Source organism: Nymphalis io, chromosome 23 (genome assembly GCF_905147045.1).
Source record: "Nymphalis io chromosome 23, ilAglIoxx1.1, whole genome shotgun sequence".
In the NCBI taxonomy this organism is placed as follows: Eukaryota; Metazoa; Arthropoda; class Insecta; order Lepidoptera; family Nymphalidae; genus Nymphalis; species Nymphalis io.
The window spans coordinates 89,638-95,637 of NC_065910.1; positions in this window are offsets into that span (position 1 = coordinate 89,638).

Genomic DNA, 6,000 nt, shown 5'->3' on the forward strand with positions numbered 1-6,000 from the left:
TTTTTCGTAGTAAGTTGCTTAAATATTTATGTATTGAGCAGATATTTGTATTTACATAAGCCCTACTTTCAACCGGAATTTTTTACACTCAATAATTCTGTTTTACTTGTTCGTACTAAACGAATTACTAGTTTAATGAATTTATTAAAATATAAAGGCAGCAGTATACATACAAACTTTTTTAATTAAGTAAGTAAACGCTTTAGGTTTAACCTGTAATGTTTATTTATATTTTGTAACTAAAGAAAGAAATATTTTGCGTATAAATCACGACATCAAAAGTAACTCTCTTCAAAAAATTTAGCACATTAAATGAATTAAAAGGCGAATAAATACTTACTGCGCTTGTACATGTTTGAGCCCGCTTTGTACCACGATACATCTGCTAAGGCGGGGGCGCGTATTAACTTATAATAAACTACGCGTGGTTTTACGGCTACAATGCGTTACTGCTTCGCCCAGTATAAGCACGGCTTACAACTTCAACGTTTGAAATATGAAACCAACTCTAAAGTGTAATAAATAAGGTACATTTTACTATGTAGAAATTTGGTTTACCAATGTCCCAAAATTTATATCACAAAAATATTATTTTGAACCCTATGACAAACGACACAAAAGTTTATTTCGTTTGTAAATAGTCGATGTGTGACTTTTCGTGGATGAGCTCAAAATGAGATACCCCAAGGCATAACCGATATTACAGCAGGGGTGTATTTTTTTATTAAAAATCATCGCTTAACACCTCCGCGCCTGTTAATGGGATATTTTTGTAATAATACGGTTTGTTTGCATAAGTCGTATTTTCGTTTTTACTGATAGCACGCTGCAAATCTATCCTGTGAGAAATACACTCGATGCTCGATATAAAAACGGGCAACAGGCTGTTGTGATGTGTGTATATATTCATTATTATAATCAATGTCATATTGCACGTCGAGTTTTGGGCTTCTTCCTAAGAAATAGTTCGAGTTCTGCATCAAAGTTCGTCTGTTTCTTAGTTTTCATATTAGACACGCCAACAGGCAACAAATAAGCTGATGGTAAGTGGTCACCTTCGCCCGCTAACATTAACATTTTAAGATGTCATCTAAGGTTTTACTTGTGCATGTGTGCTCTGACTCACATATCCTTCAAAGTAGAACGAAGAAATATACAGGAGGTATAACCGCTTTACTTGAAATCATTGTTTGTTCAATCTGTAGCGCTATTCTGAAGGAATAACTTGAAACTCAGCATAGAACCACGATCGCGATATGACATATTTATTTGCAATATATTTTCTCGGCTTAACTTGGGGTCCATTTGCAACTAGAGTTCAGCTTGAAAAAATCTCCCTTTCGACATTATGCTCGTTTTTGCATAATTAATTGGTATAAATAAATAAACATGTCGGTACGTATACACGTGCTGTAGCGAGAGACTAGATAATTAATACTGTGTTCAAATGTCAAATCAATAATGACAGAAGGAGCGAAATCAGTCGAAAGGCCAGCAATGTACGTATATTGTTTATTTAACGTAAAAGATGATATTTCTCAAAGTTATTTTTTATTCAGGAATTGCAACTATTTCAGATATAATGAAATCTTTTGATACTTACATTTGTACCGGCTCCTAAAGAAGTTTTATTTTTTGTTAACTAACCTGTTTTTCAAGGAGATGGTCGGTAAGAGGAAACGTGTTGTCCGTCGACGTCCCATTAACTTTGGAAGGTGCACTTATGACAAATGTGAACTCACTTAACTCATTCAAAATAAACCGAGCTAGTTATAGTGTAAAGACTATTTTTAATTCCTAATCTAATATACACGTGTATAATACATATAGGCACTATAAACTGATTTTTTAATTATTATTGTTTTATTAAACATTTATGAATCATCCTAATTTTATTTTCAAGTTTGGTTTTATTTTATTTTATTCATAATCCTTGTTTGTAATCAAATACTTAACTGTGTAAATTTCGTAAGGTCATATTTAAAATGTGCTTAAAAGTCCTGACTACTCAAAGCATAGTACTTATTATGGAATCTTCACATACAAAAAATAACCTACGCTGAAACTGTACACTGTCAAAATATAAAGTTCTACGAAAATATAAATTAATAGTTACTGCTTTAATTGAAATGAAATGAAATAAACAAATACTCCAAAGTATAGTCTACTACTATCAATTCTATCTTTGATTTTAAGCAAAAAAGCGATAAAATAAAACCTATTCAGCGCTTAACAAGATAAGTCTTACTACAGCGGATGTGTTCAGAGCACTTTGTTTTATACGACGGCGGTAGCCGTTCAGTTTAATTGACATCGTCTCTCTGTATCGCGACGCCTTCAGTTACTAGACCTTTTAGTTTTCATTTCTGTGAATTATTCGAGATATTTATAATTTGTCAAATTAACTCTTCTTTTGAGGCTTTTCGATGATGGCTTAGTATGTTTGAACAACGACTAAACTATACCGATCACCCTCGCACCAGTCAATCAACAAACTTGATTTATATCATCTAATGTGTACAGTAATTGTACTTGGTGGTTGAGTTTTGTGCAACCTCTCTGGTAGGTAACGTCCACTTATCACGTATTCTACCGAATCTTCTATTGCTGTTTAGAGCAATACTTAATATTGTTGTAGTTTAAGGGAGAATGAGCTGGTGTACCTTCTGGCATAAAATGCATAACATCTTAGTTCCCAAGAATGGTGGCGCACAGGATGGTTAATATTTCTTACATCGCCAATGTATATGAGTGGTGGTGCCACTTAACATCAGGTAGCGTCTTTGCCCGTCCGCCTACCTATAAAATAAATTATAAAATCTAGTATTTATCCTTGTAGTTGTAGTGAACCTTCTCCTCAAAAAGAGGAGAGGAGGCCTTTAGCCCAGCAGTGGGACATTCACAGGCTGTTACGGTTACGGTAGTATTTATCCTAAATTATATTACCATCGGCACCAACGTGTGTAACATTTCAGCTCTTCAGGTTAACGAACTGGTTAAAAATGCAGTCAAATTAAATTCGTAAAAAGTATGTTTGCAACTTGCTATTGCAACGATAGTATTAAAGTTATCATTTATTAAAAGGAGTGGATATAGATTATGTAACCATTAATATGTGAACTAGAACGAGAGATCACAGTCAATCCAGTGCCAACGTCTCTGTTCGCGTGCACCTTGAACGTGTATTACTCGTCCGCGTCACTATTAAAATTTCAGCCGTTAAAGTTATTATACAAATTAATCAAGCAATATATTTTATTTTAGATGACAAGTTTTATGAATAACAATACAAGGAAAGGAGAAACACAAGACAAAGTAACCTAAAGAAGTTACAATGGTTTTAGTTTGTAATCAGACGATGTCAATATATTATAAACATATTCACCCGGTCTGAAAGCCGTCTATCATTTATGTATCTACGTTTCTGTCTATGACAAGTACATAGATAAAATATTCATATCACTATATGCCACACTACTCAGCTATTATTGAATTTAAGGGTTCGTGTCAATACAAGTGGTTACAAAATCAAAACATCATTTATTCAAGTAGGCTCTTATCAGCAGTTGAAGCGACATGTTACAAGATTATATCAAATGTAAAGTTACAAGCGGCTCGGAGTACATACATGACGCTCGGTAAGTTACTCTTTTATCAAATAAATGAGCATGAAAATCGTTTTTACCATCTACATTTTCTTCATGAAACTGTTTAAATGAATACCATACCCAATAGTATGAATTTCAATATTGACCATTGACGTGTATAAAGCGTAAGACCGAGTGTTTTAAAATTTAAAGTTTTTCAGATATAAAAATATGCGTTTTTAGGGTAGAACAAAATAAACAATTTGAAGTTATTATTTTATATCGAACGAATGAACTTTTTGTTTTCTTACCTAAAGTCTAAAACATAATAACTTATATTTTCTCATAATTTGATATTTTTAAAAACAAAATTTACTAATAAATTATTTCCCTGTGTTTCCATTATAACGCATGAATAAAGTATATTTTAAAATGTAATGTCAAATGATATTTGATTAATAACACGAACAGTTTAACTGATTGTCTAATTATTATTAGTTCCATAGTATACCGAAAAATTCGAATTCCATGAGATTGGAAACTGTACTCAACACAGTGTTCTTGTAAATAAAACTATTGCTCAAGGCTTTGGCCTTTTACAACAGCTAAGACGGTAGTTATTATTGATTCAAAAACAAAAATCTTCGTTGAAAATCAGAATCAAATCCAAATAATAATAATAATAATATCCTGGGACATTTTTCACACACGGCCATCTGATCCCAAATTAAGCTTGTACAAAGCTTGTGCTATGGAAACCAGACAACTGATATACTACATATACTACATATACTACTTTTCTTTTATAAATACATACTTATATAGATAATTACATCCAGACTAAGGACAAACAGACATGTTCATGCACACAAATGTCTGTCCTGGGTGGGAATCGAACCCACAACCATCGGCGTGAAAGGCAAGTATCTACCAACTACGCCAACCGGCTCTAAACATTATAACAAAACCAATTTCAATTAGAGGAATAGTAAGTGTCCCGTAAGTAACTGCTGAGCTCAGGTCTCGTTCCCTTTTGAGGAGAAGTTTTGGAGCTTATTCCACCACGCTGCTCCATTGTAGGTTGGTTGGATATTTTCACGGTGTTTTCCTTCACCGGCCGGCATGAGATAAATTACGAAAAATAAATAAATAAAGCGTATGATAATTCAGTAGATTTACCCGTTCTAACCACTGGGCTATCTCGGCTCACTAGAGCTAGAGGTTTGAAGAATATGTTGACATTGAGTGTAAGCAATAAGTGAATTATGACAGGGCACTTACACTTGATTAATTTTTCTTTTTTTTTAATGTTTATTATTGCGAAAAAGAATGACGTAATATGAAACTGTTAGGAAATAAATATCTTTTATAATAAATTTGCATCACACAAGATAATAAGTGCCTCTAGTGCTAAAATAGCAGTGGGGGCGGCAAGAGATGTCAAGGGGGTTGGTACCACCAGCCTCCATGATTCATCAAAGAAAAATCATATGTACACATGGAGGGCATATACTTACTTGAACGCAATATGTAGGTCCTCGCTTTATATTTCCCGGCTCTAATGAAACAGGTATTTTTAATATAAATTCCTCAGACGGGAGACATCCCGGTGCGCGGAGTGTTGGTGGTGGCAAGGGTGGGGTGCGGACTGCGGACGCACATACAGAACACCGCTTCTGTCTTTCCCAATTACATGATGGCTTTATTTTTGTAAATAAATAGTGTTAACTTATTTTCTATAATATAAAGTTTATTATGTTTTCATTAGCAGGTACCGGACCGTCATACGTCACACGTATGGCGTTAGGGTTTCCTTATGACGTTAGTTTAGATTATTATATAAACGCTAGAATATTATATAAAATATGATAATACAATAAAAGCCAAACAACCTATCCGTTCGTAGGTACCGTATTAGATATGTTTTAGGCAATCAACAGATTTACATTTATTGATCTCGTTATAATCTCTCTTTAATAAATAAATATTTTGGTAGTTTATAGTATGACAAATAATCTGAAATAACATTAACTTATTTTTAAACAAGCAATGTTCACTGTATCTACCTAGGTACCTACATACTAAAGATTTTTGTAGATACGTTAGACAGCTACAAATATTTCACACATAAGTTTTCGTATACCTAGGCAGATATAGCATTTTGCTATTTTGAAGTTCGCATGAGTTCTATCGAATCACTAGTTTGGCTGTCTGTACTTCCCAAAAGGCCATACAAACCTCTAATTTTATTGATCAGAATTTTCGTATAGATATGTACCAACCTATTTCAACAAGCCGCCTATAAAAACCCGCCTTTAATCTAAAGTTGACTTTCCTAATCGACTCTATTCTTAAATATACACTACATTCAAGCTTGAAAATATTAAATGAAGCACATTTGTTAAATTACCAA